At 34.8% G+C, this 19,165-nt stretch overlaps 1 long non-coding RNA gene across 6 annotated transcripts; it reads right to left on the bottom strand.

The window, feature by feature from the left end:
• Positions 1-583: 583 nt before the first annotated feature.
• LOC149544101 (uncharacterized) lies at positions 584-17,570 on the bottom strand. 6 transcript variants are annotated; one of them, XR_016355737.1, is made up of 3 exons: positions 16,159-17,570; positions 13,763-13,908; positions 584-615 (listed from the first exon to the last, which is right to left on the bottom strand). It is a non-coding gene; the product is annotated as an uncharacterized LOC149544101 (long non-coding RNA). The 6 variants fall into 6 exon arrangements; XR_016355735.1 differs by lacking the exon at positions 584-615 and adding an exon at positions 13,357-13,681; XR_016355736.1 differs by lacking the exon at positions 584-615 and adding an exon at positions 13,357-13,666.
• Positions 17,571-19,165: the final 1,595 nt, after the last annotated feature.

The raw sequence follows: 19,165 nt of genomic DNA, 5'->3' as shown, positions 1-19,165 counted from the left end.
TGTGCCAAATTCCAAACTCTAACTTTTTGAGTGGTTACGAACTCAAAAGGTTAGTTATCCGAGAATAGCTATAAATTCCCAAATCTCAATGTAATAAAGGACTTTTTCGACTTCGACATTGGGAACACTTATGTTTTGATAACAAGCCAATTCTTGGAAAGTATGTACAATTATTATTCTTGTAATCAATCATCTTCTTATGTTCTTGGTGCTAAGAAATAAAGAAAGTACATTTTGTCTTCTCTCTTTCTACATATCTAAAATGTTGAATTATTGATTCTTTCTATGTAATGGGCATTTTTCATGGTATTAAGAAAATTCTCATGAATGATTGAACTAGCATTGTATCAGTGATAGCTCTCAAGCGTAGTTCTTGATTGTTTTCATTAATAGTTCACATTGATTTTATGGAAACATTGAAGTCATGTGGTGCATTTTCTATCAATGGTTTCATTATTCTATGTTCTAATCATTTCTATTGAAAAATTTAAAAAAAAAATCTGACGAGGGAGCTGCCCCTCTAAACACAAAGGAACGCTAGATATCAAAGCCTATCTAACTGTTGTGAACAATTTTCCACATACACTTCGTTGGGCCATTTTTACAGTGGCAAATCTATTTACCAACAGATTTTTGGCAACTCTACTAGGGACTGAAACAAGAAAGATTAATCAATTGCCTATGATGAAACAACATGGTATTGCTACATGAGAATGTGCTTCTAGTTCTACAACCAAATCTTGGCTTCTAGGATACACAGGAAGATATTATTTCAAATTTGAACAATCTAGCCTAGAGGTGTAGATAAACTGCTCAACAATATCATCAAGTGAATCAAATTCTAGAAGAAGAAGAAGAATTTGGTGAAATCTGGCAAAGAGCTTCTATTGGTCAAAACATTGTAGTAGTTGAAAGAATAGTTTCTATTCCAAGAAGAACAGGCAAAATCTTGGTCACATCCAAGACGAAGCGAATAATAATCAGTAACATGGTTGATAGAAGGTACCTTCCCTTAAATGAAGGTTGGCAACTCTATTTTAAAGATTGATTATTGGTGACTTTATTTCAAGGTGGCAATTTAGAATCATGGTTTGGTACAAGGGAAAAGTTGAAAGTGATAGTGATAACGATAGTGATGATGAATACTTTTCATATCCCAAGAAACAAATTCCTGATGAGCCTCTACGAGTTGAATTCTTGAAGAATTTCTATGGTGCAAGGAGGCTAGATCCTAAAATGGTTCATCCCCACTTCAAGTTTTGCAAAAGATTGAAGAAGAAGATGAAAGGGATTAGGGTTTTATTTTTCATGATCAAGAATACTTCATGGAAAAAGATTTAGCATATAAAGATAAAGAAGGCCTTGCTAAAAAATGTGCTTCATCTAAATCAGCATGGAGGAATACTAAAAATGCCTGTCATGCACCTATATCCCAACAAAATCAGATTTTCATTGATCCTAAGTAGAATAACTTCTTGAAGAGTTTCTATGGTGGATAGAAACTAGATCAAGAAAAGATCCATCCATCTTTGCTCCAAACCTTGCAAAAGATAGATGAAGAAGATGGTAAGGATAATCATTTTTTCTCTCACAAACCAAAATCATTTTCCAAAAGAAATTTCACCTGCTATTATAAGGAAGACCTTGATCATAAAAATGATTCATGTGAATCAGGGATGGATAATGGTGGTCAAAAAAATAGCCCAATGCCTGCACCTATTGCTCATCAAAATCATACTTCCATTGATCTTAATCAGGTTAAGTTTCTAAAAAGCTTCTACAACAATGCACATCTAGATCTTGACAAAGTACATCCTTCTTTACTTCAAACACTACAAGAACTTGAGAAAGAAGACCCCTGCAAGAATTATTTTCTTGATAAGAGAACATCACCAGATCCAAATGTCTCATCTAAATCTTCATGCATCAAAGAAGACAAAGATTCTATGTCTAATCAAGGGGATGGTCAAGAAATGGTGCCTATAGAAGAACAAGAGACTAGTAATGTATCAAGGCATCATTGTGAAAATTTTCAAACCCAGGAGAAAGTATTCAATCATCTCGATCCTAATGGAAAAGAAAAAGAAAAATCAAAATCTCAAGGAACTACACAACATATGATTGAAGATGAGGGAAATGTGGATCAAAGTAAATTCCATAATACTTTTATTCCTACTTGGTGCCTCGATGCTTTAGATGATGACTTCCTATGCAAAGAAGATCTTGTTGTTCATCCTTCTATGATCACTCAAGGTGGTGAATCTATTGACGACATTAATACTTCAAATGTTCCGTCACAATCTAAAACCACTACCACTGACAGAGACAGAAGCACTAATGAACCTCTACAAATATCTACCTCCCCTATGTAAATGGAGACATTTGCATTTGATGACATTGATGAAATTGTGACTAAAAGACCAGCTCATGAAAAAGCTAAAAACCAACATCAAGGAGAAGAAGATGAATCATTTAGCCTTTATTCTTTATCATGCTAGCCAATTTTCACATTTCACTAAAGATGTCTTGGAAAAAAATCGATGATTCAAAAGGACATAGATGTCATTGAACATATTGAAAATCAAAGTTTTATGAATATGGCAACAAGTTGCTATGATCCAATGGAAGTGTAATTCAAATCCTATGGATCATTCAAAGGTCAAAGAAATCCTCTTTCTGAGCCTTCTCATCAAATAGAAAATCCTATGTCAAAGATCTTTTATGAGAAGAATAACCATGATAAAAGAAGTAATGATTTAGCAGGAAATCTTATGGAGGAATTTGATAAAGGAAGGTTTTATGATGTATTTACTCCAAGATTGTGCTCAAAATCCTTGGATAGTAATTTCCTCTATGAAGAAAATGTTTACTTTAATCCTTTATTCTTAGAGGGAGGCATTCCTATTGATGATTCTCAAGTTGGTATTCAAAGAAAAGTTTCAATGACTATAGCTCCATAGGTTGCTTTACATCATAGATTGTATGAAGGAAATCCCATATGAAGTTTGGTATCTCCTAGCCTTAACCATTAGAAGATCCTTCTGATAGAGAATTTAGATATTAATGGGATGGAAATTGAAGTTATGGCCTGTAATGTTAAAGATGGTATCAATGTAACTCAAAAGTGCTTAAAAATTCAAGATGATATTTCACAAGATGAAAAAGAAGAAAAGGATCATAAGAAGATTCAATCTAGGATAGATATGCATCAAGGTTGGAATAATTTTATAGAAGATTCAACCGTAATCATGCTCATGGAAAAGAAAGAGTGCCTATTGTCATAAATGAGTGCGAGACTTCATGATGACAAATCACTAGAAATTCAACTAGAGGGCTTGCCAAGTAGAGGAGAAGATCAGAGGTGCATTCAGAAACTTGAGATTCTAATTATACAATTCTTTGAAAATGAAATCATCAATGACATGCCACAGGAAGCAGAGTTGCTTTTGAAGTCTGAGATTTTTTATGAAGCCTGATTATTTGTATGCGTCCCTTTCTCTAGAGAGGTGGAACATGCTAGAAATCTCAGAATTGGAATCCAAGGAACCATCTTATATTTGAGTCCATATGAATCAGAAAGTTTCTACATGTTAGCATGCCATGGTATTTATTTTCCCCAACCAATGAATGGATTTGTATGATTATATCTTGAGTCACTAGAGGTAGTGAGACCTGCCTTATACATAGTCTAGTTAGGAGTTTTTGTCGTGTCTTCCTTTCTTTTCTATTTGGTTGTGTTCCCAATTTTGTTGAGCTTAGTCCCTTTTTCCTGGATTTATCTTCTTTTTGGGTGACTCTATAGGCCTTATGATAAAGCACTGCTCTTTCTTAACTCTAGGTTCATTCAATGTCCTACACAATCCTTGTCCCCAGATAGAGCCAGCTGTTACTTGAATTTTTTTATGAGTTAATTAATTTTAAAGTTAATTTCAAGAAGACGGAGAGAGAGAGAGAGAGAGAGAGAGAGAGAGATTATTTTCTACTATTCAAGCATTTTCTCTCTCCTCGTACTTTAACTTCTAGAGAGAAAGTTGAGTTTGAGTTTGGATTGCTTCCTCTCCCTCAAAATTTTCTCTCTCCATGTACTACCTCTCTCTACGTACCAAAACTTCTAGACAAAAGTTCAGGTTTGGGTTTCCTTCTCTCACTCAATACTTATCTCTCCACATACTAAAATACTCTCTCACTACATACTCTAACTTGTTAACCTAATCCTAACCTGAACTTCCCAACCCAAACTCCAACTTTTAACAACCACCTATTGGGAATGAGAAGTAATAAAAGAGATAGAGAGAGACTGGTAAAACTCAGCCAAGCATGTAACCCATTCATTGCATCTCTTAGCAAGGTAAGTCAACAATAGTTTGACAAAATGTATTCATTCTCAACTAAAAGACAAAACATGTGACATAGCATTGGCAAAAAATGTAACCCACATGGAAGGATCTTCCTTCACTTCTTCAGCCATGACATTTCATGGAACATAAACAAATTTATCTCTTAAAGGGACAATGTGACTTCATTCCACACACAAGGAACATTCAGTAAAATGTGGAGTCATAAGCAATGAGCTCAAATTATTTGTTAGAAATGTAATCTTGGGAAAAGGAAAGCAATGAAGCATTTACAAATTGTGTGCAAATAGATTTGCAAGGAAGGCTTCAAAATATGGATTTAACAAGAGGAGCTTTAAATAAACTTTAGCAATACCAAGGTTGATGGTTGATCTTCATGCGGGTGCTAGCTACCTTGCAAGTGACTACATGTGTGTGTATGGTAAGTGTGAAGCTAACTATAGAGAGCGCGTGTTGTTTGTTCAAAAAAATGCCTCAAGCCATGTGGGTAGTCTGAAATATAAATCAAGCATGTGAATTGTTTGACAGAATGCCACATTTTCATCTAGTAGAGCTGTCGACTTGTTTGATAAAATATCAAGGCAATTTATCACCTCATCAAGTATAATGAATGTTCGTCGAAGGAATCGATATACATGGAAATGCAATAGTGGAACTCATTGCAAGAAAGGAGAATGTCATTTCACAAACAGTGAAAATAACTCCTGGTAAAAAAAAAAAAACCTAACATTTCTTGTTGGAGATGCAGGCAACCAATGCAAAGGGCATCTGGCAATAGCCATGGTGGGGGTAGATTTAGATGCATATGATGAAGAGCCTAACTATAAGCTTAATCATTAATAAGTGAAATGAAATTGTATTAATTTGATTTCATGGTGCTCCACAAAAGTTACAACTATCTTAGAAACTAAGAGGATCAAAAGTTGAAGCAATGTCATCCATGAGACAAAATTTCATAGCGTTGTCAACTACCAAGAGGATTCATCAGCCTAGATTATGGATGAGAAGGGGGATATAATGATTCGCATGGCATTAGCTAGATCTCAAATGATGAGTATAGGTGAATTGAGGGCCATTTTGACTAGTCAGTCAGAAGTGGACCAGCCATTCAGACATCTTCACAGTTTTTTTCAAGATAAGCGAAATGGCTATAATTTACCCATTGTGTTGGAAAGAAAATACTTAATTCGTGTGTACTTCTTATATGGTAACTATGATGGTTCTAACTTGCAACCATAATTTGAGTTGTTGATTGATGCTAATTTTTGGGCCACTATTATACTAAACAATAGTACCCATACATATTGCACGAGGATAAACACCATGGCCAAAGGTCCCTCTATTATTGTCTATTTTGGTCACAATACATATGATGTTCCTTTTATTTCAACATTAGAATTTTGCCTACTCATGCCTGCTATGTATGAGGTTGTAGGCTATTATCTCTTAGTAATCAGCATAGTACATGTGGATTATGGAGCTTTGTCAAAATTTCCCATAAGATATCCAAATTTTGAATTTGATAGACTATGGGTAAAGGAAGAAATAAATGATATAGATTATAGGAATAGCATTAATTTCATTACTTCAATAGAGGATTTCCAAATATCATCAGCTATTTTAGAAACCTCCTTGGTGAGCCACAACAAGAGCGTGGGAAAAATCAGATCGAATTTGAGTGTTCCAGAGTCTAGTGAATACTTTTTTTGTGATGTGCTTCGCTGAAGTAGAGGAACTTGAAGTTAATGCAATAAGGGAGTTTGATATAAGTATTAGTGCATATTCATGGTCTACTACAACATTAAAAAACTACCTGGATGTGATTTTTCTCAAGTATGGACCCATTAAAGTTGATAGCTTGAAAAATGTGAAATTTTCTCTTGATCGATCCTACCAATCAATCAAGCATGAGTTCCATTATCAATGCCTTGGATATCTATTAGTATAGGAGGCTACACAACAGAGGTACTAAAGTGAAGGAAATAAATAGCTACTTGCATTGTTTTTAGCAGAGTTTGATTGTCAAGGATCTCCACTAAATAAAATTCTAAAAAACAAAGTTAGAATTATCTTACATTGAAAAGTGACACGTGTCACTTATTGTAACTAGAGTTAGGATCTAGAGATTTTATTGATATGGGTTAGAGTTAGAGTTAGTTTTCAAATGTGTGTCAAATTCCAAACTCTAACTTTTTGAGTGGTTACGAACCCAAAAGGTCAGTTATCCTAGAATAGCTATAAATTCCCAAATCTTAATGTAATAAAGGACTTTTTGGATTTGGAGATTGGGAACACTTATGTCTTGATAACAAGGCAATTTTTGGAAAGTGTGTACAAATATTGTTCTTGTAATCAGTCATTTTCTTATGTTCTTGGTGCTAAGAAATAAAGAAAGTACATTTTGTCTTCTCTCTTTCTACATATCTGAAATGTTGAATTATTGATTCTTTCTATGTAATGGGCATTTTTCATGGTATTTTGCAAATTCTCATGAATGATTGAATTAGCATTGTGTCAGTGATAGCTCTCAAGCGTAGTTCTTGATTGTTTTCATTAACAGTTCACATTGATTTTATGGAAACATTGAAGTCGTGTGGTACATTCGCTATCAATGGTTTCCTTTTTATATTCTAAGCTCTAATCATTTCTATTGAAAAATCAAAAAATTTATCTAACGAGGGAGCTGCCCCTCTAAATGCAGAGGAAGGATAGATATCAAAGGCCTATCCAACTATTGTGAATAGTTTGCCACATACACTTTGTTGGGAAAATTTTACAGTGGCAGATTTGTTTACCAATAGGTTTTTGGCGACTCTACTAGGGACCGAAACAAGAAAGATTAATTAGTTGCATATGATGAAACAACATGGTATTGCCCCATGAGAATGTGCTTCCAGTTCTACAACCAAATCTTGGCTTCCAGGATACACAAGAAGATATTATTTCAAATTTGAATAGTCTAGCCTAGAGGTGTAGATGAACTGCTCAACAATATCATCAAGTGAATCAAATTCTAGGAGAAGAAGAAGAATTTGGCAAAATCTGGCGAAGAGCTTCTATTGGTCAAAACATTGTAGTAGTTGAAAGAATAGTTTCTATTCCAAGAAGAATAGGCAAAATCTTGGTCACATCCAAGACGAAGCAAAAAATAATCAGTAACATGGTTGATAGGAGGTATCGTCCCTTGAATGAAGGTTGGCAACACTCTATTTTAAAGATTGATTATCGGCGACTCTATTTCAAGGTGGCAATTTAGAATCATGGTTTGGTACAAGGGAAAAGTTGAAAGTGATAGTGATAATGACAGTGATGATGAATACTTTTCATATCCCAAGAAAAAAATTCCTGATGAGCCTCTACAAGTTGAATTCTTGAAGAATTTCTATAGTGGTAGGAGGCTAGATCTTAAAATGGTTCATCCCCACTTACTTCAGGTTTTGCGAAGGATTGAAGAAGGAGATGGAAAGGATTATGGTTTTACTTTTCATGATCAAGAATACTTCGTGGAAAAAGATTCACCATATAAAGATAAAGAAGGCCTTGCTAAAAAATGTGCTTCATCTAAATCAACAATGAGGAATACTAAAAATGTCTGGCATGCACTTGTATCTCAACAAAATCAGATTTTTATTGATCCTAAGTAGAATAGCTTCTTGAAGAGTTTCTGTGGTAGATAGAAACTAGATCAAGAAAAGATCCATCCATCTTCACTCCAAACCTTGCAAAAGATAGATGAGGAAGATGGTAGGGATAATCAATTTTTCTCTCACATACCAAAATCATTTTCCGAAAGAAATTTCACCTGCTATTATAAGGAAAACCTTGATCATAAAAATGATTCATGTGAATCGAGGATGGATAATGGTGGTTAGAAAAATATCCCAATGCTTGCACCTATTGCTCATAAAAATCATGCTTCCATTGATCGTAATCAGGTTAAGTTTTTAAAAAGCTTCTACAACAATGCACATCTAGATCTTGACAAAGTACATCCTTCTTTACTTCAAATGCTGCAAGAACTTGAGAAAGATAACCCCTACAAGAATTATTTTCTTGATAAGAGAACATCACCAAATCCAAATGTCTCATCTAAATCTTAATGCTTGAAAGAAGACAAAGATTCTATGTCTAATCAAGGAGATGGTTGAGAAATAGTGCCTATAGAAGAACAAGAGTCTAGTAATGTATCAAGGCATCATTGTCAAAATTTTCAAACCCAAGAGAAAGTATTCAATCATCTTGATCCTAATGGAAAAGAAAAAGAAATATCAAAATCTCAAGGAACTACACAACATATGATTGAAGATGAGGGAAATGTGGATCAAAGTGAATTTTGTAATACTTTTATTCCTACTTGGTGCCTCGATGATTCAGATGATGACTTCCTATGTAGAGAAGATCTTCCTACTCATCCTTCTATGATCATTCAAGGTGATGAATCTATTGACGACATCAATACTTCAGATTTTTTGTCACAATCAAAAACCACTACCATTGACAGAGACAAAAGCACCAATGAACCTCTACAAATATCTACCTCCCCTATGGAAATGGAGACATTTACATTTGATGACATTGATGAACTTGTGATTAAAAGACCAGTTGATGAAAAAGCTAAAAACCAACATCAAGGAGAAGAAGATGAACCATTTAGCCAATTTTCACATTTCATGAAAGATGTCTTCGAAAAGAATCGATGATTCAAAATGACATAGATGTCATTAAACATATTGAAAATCAAAATTTTATGAATATGGCAACAAGTTCCTCTGATCCAATGGAAGTGCAATTCAAATCCTATGGATCATTCAAAGGTCAAAGAAATCCTCTTTTTGAGCCTTCTCATCAAATAGAAAATCCTATGTCAAAGATCTTTTATGAGAAGAATAACCATGATAAAAGAAGTAATGATTTAGCATGGAATCTTATGGAGGAATTTGATAAAGGAAGCTTGTATGATGTATTTACTCCAAGATTGTGCTCAAAATCCTTGGACAGTAATTTCCTCTATGAAGAAAATGTTTACTTTAATCCTTTATTCTTAGAGGGAGGCATTCCTATTGATGATTCTCAAGTTGGTATTCAAAGAAAAGTTTCAATGACTATAGCTCCACAAGTTGCTTTGCATCATAGATTGTATGAAGGAAATCCCATATGAAGTTTGGTATCTCCTAGCCTTAACGATCAGAAGACCCTTTTGATAGAGAATTCAGATATTAATGGGATGGAAATTGAAGTTATGGCCTATAATGTTAGAGATGGTATCAATGTAACGTAGGAGTGCCTAAAAATTCAAGATAATATTTCGCAAGATGAAAAAGAAGAAAAGGATCATAAGAAGATTCAATCTAACACAAATATGCATCGAGGTTGGAATAATTTTATAGAAGATTTGGCCGTAATCATGCTCATGGAAAAGAAATAGTGCCTATTGTCAGAAATGAGTGCAAGACTTCATGATGACCAATGACTAGAAATTCAACTAGAGGGCTTGCTGATTAGAGGAGAAGATCAAAGGTGCATTCAAAAACTTGAGATTCTAATTATACAATTCTTTGAAAATGAAGTCATCAATGACATGCCACAAGAAGCAGAGTTGCTTTTGAAGTCTAAGATTTTTTATGAAGCCTGATTATTTGTATGTGTCCCTTTCTCTAGAGAGGTGGAACATGCTAGAAATCTCAGAATTGGAATCCTAGGAACCATCTTATATTTGAGTCCACATGAATTAAAAAGTTTCTACATGTTAGCACGCCATGGTATTTATTTTCCCCAACCAATGAATGGATTTGTATGATTATATCTTGAGTCACTAGAAGTAGTGAGACCTGCCTTGTACATAGTCTAGTTAGGAGTTTTTGTCGTGTCTTCCTTTCTTTTTTGTTTGGTCGTGTTCCCAATTTTGTTGTGCTTAGTTCCTTTTTCTTAGATTTATCTCATTTTTGGGTGACTCTATAGCCCTTGTGATAAAACATTGTTCTTTCTTAACTTTGGGTTCATTCAATGTCCTACACAGTCCTTGTCCCCAGATAGAGCCAACTGTTACCCGAATAATTTTTTTATGAGAGAGTTAATTAAGTTAATTTATTTTTTTATGAGAGAGTTAATTAAGTTAATTTCGAGAAGGAGAGAGAGAGAGAGATTATTCTATACTATTCAAACATTTTCTCTCTCCCCACACTTTAACTTTTAGAGAGAAGTTTGAGTTTGAGTTTGGATTGCTTCCTCTCCCTCAAAATTTTCTATCCCTGTACTACCTCTCTCTATGTACCAAAACTTCTAGAGAGAAGTTCAAGTTCGGGTTGCCTTTTCTCACTCAATCTTTCTCTCTCCACTTACTAAAATACTCTCTCACTACGTACTCTAACTTGTTAGCCTAATCCTAACCCGAACTTCCCAACCCAAACTCCAACTTTTAACAACCACCTATTGGGAATGAGAAGTAATAAAAGAGATAGAGAGAGACTGGTAAAACTCATCCAAGCATGTAACTCCTTCATTGCATCTCTTAGCAAGGTAAGTGAACAACAATTTGACATAATGTATTCATTCTTAGCTAAAAGACAAAACATGTGAATATCATTGGCAAAATATGTAACCCACATGGAAGGATCTTCGTTCACTTCTTCAGCCACGACATTTCATGGAACATAAACAAGTTCATCTCTTAAAGGGACAATGTGACTTCATTCCGCACACAAGGAACATTTATTAAAATGTTGAGTCATAAGCAACGAGCTCAAATTATTTGTTAGAAATGCAATCTTGGGAAAAGGAAAGCAATGAAGCATTTGCAGATTGTGTGCAAATAGATTTCCAAGGCTTCAAAATATGGATTTAACAAGAGGAGCTTTAGATAAACTTTAGCAATACCAAGGTCGATGGTTGATCTTCATGCGGGTTTCAACGACCTTGCAAGTGATTGCATGTGTGTGTATAGTAAGTGTGAAGCTAATTATAGAGAGTGCACGTCGTTTGTTCAACAAAATGCCTTAAGCGATGCGGGCAGTCCGAAACATAAATCAAGCATGTCAATTGTTTGATAGAATGCCAAACCTAAATGTACCCATTTTCATCTAGTGGAGCCGCTGACTTGTTTGATAAAATATCAAGGCAATTTGTCACCTCATAAAATACGATGAATGTTCCTCGAAGGCATGGATATAGATGGAAATGCAGCGGTGGAACTCATTGCAGGAAAGGAGGATGCCATTTCACAAACGATGAGAACAACCCTTGGTAAAAAAAAAAATACAGCCCGACATTTTTGGTTGGAGATGCAGGCAACCAATGCAAAGGGCATTTGGCAATAGCCATGGTGGGGCTAGATTTAGATGCAGATGATGAAGAGCCTAACTATAAGCTTAATTGTTAATGAGTGAAATGAAATTATCTTAATTGGGTTTCATGGTGCTCCACAAAAGTTACAGTTGTCTTAGAAACTAAGAGGATCAGAAGTTGAAGCAGTGTCATCCATGAGACAAAATTTCACAGCTTTGTCAACTACCAAGAGGATTCATCAGCTTGGATTGTGGAGGAGAAGGGTGATATAATGATCTGTGTGGCATTAATTGGATCTCAAATGATGAGTACAGGTGAATTAAGGGCCATTTTGACTACTCAGTCAGAAGTGGACCAGCCATTTAGACATCTTCGCAATTTTCCTCAAGGTAAGAAAAACTGCTATAATTTACCTGCTATGTTGGGAAGAAAATACTTAATTCATGCCTGTTTCTTATATGGTAACTACGATGGCTGTAACTCGCAACCATAATTTGAATTGCTGATTGATGCTAATTTTTGGGCCACTGTTATACTAAATAATAGTGCCCATACATATTGCATTGGGATAAACACCATGGCCAGAGGTCCCTCTATTATTGTGTGTTTTGGTCGCAGTACAGATGATGTTCCTTTCATTTCAACGTTAGAATTTTGCCTGCTCATGCCTATTATGTATGAGGTTGTAGGCTATTATCTCTCTGTAATAAGCACAGTACACGTGGATTAGGGAGCTTTGTCAAAATTTCCAATAAGATGTCCAAATGTTGAATTTGATAGACTATGGGTAAAGGGAGAAATAAATGATACAGATTCTAGGAGTAGCATTAATTTCATTACTTCAACAAAGGAGTTCCAAATACCATCAGCTGTTTTAGGAACTGCCTTGGTGAGCCGCAACAAGAGCGTGGGAAAAATCAGATGGAATATGAGTGTTCCAGAGTCTAGTGAATACTTTTTTTGTGATGTGCTTTGCTGAAGTAGAGGAACTCGAAGTTAATGCAATAAGGGAGTTTGATATAAGTATCAATGCATATTCATGGTCTACTGCAACATTAGAAAACTACCTGGATGTGATTTTTCTCAAGTATGGACCCATTAAAGTTGATAGCTAGAAAAATGTCAAATTTTCTCTTGATCCTACCAATCAATCGAGCACGGTTGCCATTATCAATGCCTTGGATATCTATCAGTATGGGAGGCTACACAACAAAGGCACTAAAGTGAAGGAAATAAATAGCTACTTGCATTGTTTTCAATAGAGTTTGATTGTCGAGGATCTCCTCTAAATAAAATTCTGAGAAACGAAGTTAGAATTATTTTACATTGAAAAATGACACGTGTCACTTATTGTAACTGGAGTTAGGATCTAGAATTTTTATTGATATGGGTTAGAGTTAGAGTCAATTTTCAAATGTGTGCCAAATTCCAAACTTTTTGAGTGGTTATGAACCCGAAAGGTTAGTTATCTTAGAATAGCTATAAATTCCCAAATCTTAATGTAATAAAGGAATTTTTGGACTTGGAGATTGGGAACACTTATATTTTGATAACAAGGCAATTTTCGAAAAGTGCGTAAAATTATTGTTCTTGTAATCAGTCATTTTCTTATGTTCTTAGTGCTAAGAAATAAAGAAAGTACATTTTGCATTCTCTCTTTCTACATATCTGACACGTTGAAATATTGATTCTTTCTTTGTAATGGGCATTTTTCATGGCATTGTGCAAATTCTCATGAATGATTGAATTAGCATTGTGTTAGTGATAACTCTCAAGCGTAGTTCTTGATTGTTTTCATTAACAGTTTACATTGATTTTATGGAAACATTGAAGTCGTGTGGTGCATTCGCTATCAATGATTTCCTTTTTATATTCTAAGTTCTAATCATTTCTATTGAAAAATCAAAAAATCATCTTACGAGAGAGCTGCCCCTCTAAACATAGAAGAAGGCCAAATATCAAAGGCCTATCCAACTGTTGTGAATGGTTTGCCACATACACTCCATTGGGCCATTTTTATAGTGGCAAATCTGTTTACCAACATGCTGAAAACATAAAAATTCGTTTCAACATTTTTTCAACTTGATTATTGACCAAGTCAGTGAAATTTTTTTATAGTAATTTACCATGATTCCCATTGCGATGCCTCCAAAAACTACATCATTGATGATAACTGGAATGCCTGCCATCCATTGAGCATCGTAATCCAAAAAACCCTTCGACAGACTCAATAAGAAGAATCACTTGGTGGGCGAATAATCTGAAGCACACCCTGCAACAAAATCTACTCAAGCTTAATAAATAATAATAATAATTAATCAGAACACATGATAATTAATCTTGACTCCATGTCTTTAAATACTTATTAGAACACTGTCTAAAAATCTGCATGCTTGAGCTTGTCCCTTATCCATGGCTGGACAAAGCCTATCTAATCAAAAGGATCGACCTAGTAAACACAGCCCCTGTGACATAGCAATCATCTCTCCAAAAATAAATTCCTCTCATCGATGCATAACTCTTTTACATGCATGTACATTCAACAAAATCATTGTAAATTTTTCATGTAGCATATAGATATATGAATTGGAGGTGGAACAACTCAAAGGAATGCTCTTTCTCATAAAAAAATGCAATTTACTTGTGCTTTTATACAAGCCAGAAAGTGTCCTGCTTTTCTCTTGTTCAGAGGACTTGGCTAGTAGCTTTAAACCAGCTAACTCGCTGACTTCATTAACCCTGGCATAATCTTCCAGATCCTCAGTGTGCTTTGACAACCTATCTATATGGTGAGTAGTTACCATATGCAGTTAGAGCATTTTAGAATGCTTTTTCCTCTTGCTGACTCCAGACAGATCCTGAATAAAACAGAGTTGGCCCCTGGGAGGGCAAATCCATATAACATATTACAAAAATATTGAAGCCTTGTATTAAGTGTGAATACTGGTAAGCCAGTTGCAAGTAAAAATGGATTATCCTTCATTTATATATGGTAATATGATGTTCAAATCTGTCAACACCAAGCTTTCAAATTCCAAATTTCAGAATTAGTTGAAATTCAAACTATAAAGTGAGTATGCAATCCAAGTACGAAATAAAGAAGAAAATTAAAACTGATTGATGATCAGTGCTTTGCAAACAGCTTGGATCAAGTAACGGCTTTAGCCTTGCAGAGACAGTGGAACCACTTCTTAAGATTGTCCAATTCTTTGCAAAGCAGAAAAACATACCCTAAATTGGAAACCAGTGTTCTGCATTAAGCTTCGGCAAAATGACATGAAGCTGAGAATTGAGACTTGAAACAACTATACACTGAAAATTTATGTTTCGCAAGGCCTCCAGCTATTAAATATAAGTACTTAAATTTGGAAAAAGAATATACATATGTTTAACTGCTCACAATGAACAACTAACTAAAGATGGCCACCCAGAGGAATAAGATGTCTTCATGAAAACAAATATCAAATATTAACCCTCAATAACCTGCACAAAGAAAGATGACCCTCTCCTAGAAAAACATTAAATCTGTGGTCTTTTAAATATAAGCAAATAAACATCAAACAGAGAATTTGCAACAGCAAATACAATTTGATTTTATACACAAATAAACATTTTTTCTATTAATTCAAAACAATTACATCATGCCTCAATAGAGAAGTCATATCTTCTGGTCAACACACAAATCAGAATTTCAGACATGACAACAACTATGTACTTACATTTTCATGGATAGCTTTTAAAGAGACTAAAACTCTTAAAAATGTAGAAATTACTATCTATGAATATTTAAAAAGAAAAACTTAATAAAATAATTTCCAATGTCTATCTAAAAACTCCAACCGCGTGCTTGACAATACCAAGTTCATTTCCAGTTGTACACTTGACATCATTATCCAACAAAATCTAAGTCCTCAAATCACATTGGGGATGGCAAAAGTCCATCAGAGCCTCCAATCAGAAATATAATCTAACTGGACGATTCCCGTGATCTAAGCCAAATAAAATACTTCTGATCAAGGCTGGCAACTTGTTATATCATGTATGGTGGCTCTTCTCTTATCTTTATTCCCTGAACTAAGACGGATAAAATACTTTTGAGCATGGAAGGCAATTTGTGTTGGTGTTCTTGTTACCACATAGTTTCTTTAAATACTTCTCCAGTCAGCTTACCATATTTATTAAGTCCTATTATAAATAGCCTGCATTATATGACAAAAGGAACAAAAGATCTAGTCTAGCCGAGTTGGGTTAATATCATGATATAAAATATCTCAAACAGAAAATAGACTAAATGAATATGTCCAATATGTGTGAACTTTGATCTACATGATACGAATTGAGAGTACTGAAATCAGAGCTCATTAGTTCTTCATATTATGTTCATCGATGGGGAACTCTAACAAGCAGTTATGATCAACAAATTCATTGTAATTCTTTGATGCAGCTGAAAAAGAAGAAAAATTGGAGGGAAATAACTCAGAAGTATTCACTTTTCCTCTTGAAAAAATGTAGGGAAGTATACCTATGTTCTTCTTCAGTCCAGGGAATTCCCTTCTTCCTTTCTCGTTCAGAGGAAGGGGCAGAGGAATGGGCAGTTGTCCCCATTTGTCAATTGGCACATAAATTGAAGCCTTGTACAAAGTGTCAAAACCAGTAAGCCATTTGCAGTTAAAGAACGACCAGCTCTCATCTATATGTAGGCATATAACGAGCAAATCTGTCAACATCACGCTTCTGAAAGCTATCACATTTCAAATTTGAGAGAAAATTCAACTACAAAAGGAATAGAAAATCGAAATGTAGAAAAAAGGAGAAAAATTAAAGATTACAGACGATTAGGGTTTTGAAAACTGTGTCCAGGACGAAGTTATGGCTTTTGTCTCGTATAGACAGCAAAATCGCTTCTTAAGCCCAAAAAGGCTATACAAGAGAAATGAAAGATTGCCCAACTCTTAGAAGATCATTAAAAAAGCATACCCAGATTCCGAAAGAGACTTTCTGAATCGAAATTGACCAAAAAATGGTGAAATTGAGAGTCAAGACTGGAATAATAAATGAAAAACAACTATTACCTACATTCTACAGAATGGATGTTCTCCAGATCCAGAGCCTCTATGTATAAGTACTGAAGTTGTGAACATGAAAGTATAACTGCTTGACATGATCAATTATCTAAAGATCACCATCTCAGACAGGTAAAATGTCTTTTAGAAACAAATATCAAGTCGTACCCCAGAAATAATCAGGAACCCTAATTTCTCAGATCACTCTAATAGGCAGCAACACTAGGGAAAAATGGAAATATCCTTGTCATCAAAAACCTGCTTTAAAAAAAAGATGATTCCCTCCTAGAGATATGTTAAATTCAAGTCCTCATATCACGCTTGAGATGAGGCAAAATCCATTAGACCCTCCAACCAGAAATTATCATCAAAACTGAGGGGTTTCCCATTTTAGGGCAATTCAAAACAGGGTTGAGGCAAAGCCAGTTTGATATATTATCCATAAAGCCATTAAATTCGAAAGTCATGAAACTGGAGCAACATTCATCGAAATAGCAATCTTTGTTCGCCAAAAATACATGAATACAATATACTTCCAGCTAAAATCTGCCATTTTGAATATGCTTAAGCTTACAATAGAGGCATTCGTAGTCCCAGGCCTAAAGCAGTTGTAGTATGTACTAAGTATACTAAACCTACCACAGACAAGAATAATCTTGTGAGAAATGGCAGTACTGATATGTATATCCACAAATTCAACTGAAGAAAACCCTCAGTGATTAAGATTAATTTAAAAACACTGCATTGTACGATGGAAGGGTTAAATGCCTCAGAAAGCCTAGACCACTACAAATTCAACCACGAAAAGAAGAATTTCCTAAGACTCAAATGGGTAAGAAGAACTTAGCAAATGCTGTTGGAATGAGTAATTTCCCCTTCAAATGAAATGTAAAATTGTAATAGAGGATTTTAGAAATTCCATGACGAATAGGGTTAGGTAAAGTTCTCGAAGTCATAGATAATTCTAGAAAAGTCTGTGTTCTATGTTGGTCAATTTAGATGTTTTCAAAAATGATCTAAGACTTTTATAAATAGAGGCATTGTGTAATGTAATTGATATGGACAAAAAGGTTAATGAAATATATTAATGTCATAGCACATTGAGTATTTTTCTATTTTAGTTTATTTTGTCCATCTACCTTTCACAAGGTGTATTGGAGTTGTCCTGGGTTTTTTGTAATGTCCCCGTCTCTTTAGCCTCTCAATAGATTTCTTAGCCTTTCGACCTTTGAAGGCTAGCTGGAAATAATTAAATTGATTTCTTATAAAGTCATTAAATAATTTAAAATTAAAAAGATGACTTTATATTTAATTAATTTAATATTAGGGAATCGTCGAGAAGCACGGCTCATCTATTGTTGAAAAGGAGGAAGCTTCCAAAATAGTGCGATAAGATAACACTTATGATTCTTCTAGAAGGGGGCGCAGGAATAATATAAATAGAGGAGAGAGCCTCATGGGAGGGCATTCGGATTTGTTATTAACATTTGCATGTGTAATTGTGGAGCCAAGGGCTTGTAGATAATCAATTTGTCTTTGGGAACGAAAACTCCCAATGAAAGCAATTTTGAGGGTGTGAAACATCACCTGAATTATTGCCAATTGGAGGTGGTATTGCAGTCACTTCATTGTGCCAAATTTGTGGCCAAGGGCCAAGTGTGAAGAGGAAGAATAAGTAGGGCATTTGCTACAGGAGCTTGTTGCAGGATCATTGCATTACCTTGTCATTAGGACATAATACCTAGAGATATTGATTGCATTGTCAATGGAGACTCAAAGCAACTTCAAGAACCAGGTTTCTCCTATTTATTCATGCATATTATATGCTACTGTTGTAGGTGTTAGTCTTTATCAGAATTAAACATTTATTTATATATATGATACTAGAGTTTTGGCTTTAATATTAGTTTGTATTCAGATCTTGTAAAAATGTCTTGGTTGTGGATGCATCATATTCTTTTAGTGCATTAACAGATGAAAGAAAGAATTAAATTCATTGTGGATCTTGCAACCATTTATTACAAGTAGAAAATTAGGGTAATTTGTGACTAGTTTGAGCAAGGCTCATTATAGTGGTATTAGAGCCCTTTGTCCTGCCATCCTGTGATCAGTCAAACAGCAGATGAGTGAGAGAGAAATTAGATGTTATAATAGGGAACAATGGAAACAACAATATTAGAATCCACGAGTGGAAGGGAATACATCCTCAAAAGCATTAAGAGAAAGAGATACCAGCAAAACAGTTCAAAATATGGCAGAAGAAGAAAATAGGGATGCAAGAGCTGAAAGGAAATTTGATACCATGCTTGATATGTTGTCATGCTTATTAGCAAAAATGGATCAGCAAGCCGCTCAAAATCAAAACATAGCTGAACATAGTGGAGATAATGAGGGAAGGTCTATACATCGTGCTAAAGACACTAGAGGAACAACCTCTAGGCCTCTTTTTCCCACCTTTATACCAAG

This window comes from Cupressus sempervirens, chromosome 8 (assembly GCF_028749045.1).
Source record: "Cupressus sempervirens isolate cs-2001-9-10 chromosome 8, ASM2874904v1, whole genome shotgun sequence".
NCBI classification, from domain to species: Eukaryota; Viridiplantae; Streptophyta; class Pinopsida; order Cupressales; family Cupressaceae; genus Cupressus; species Cupressus sempervirens.
This window is presented reverse-complemented; position numbering and strand designations above follow the sequence as displayed.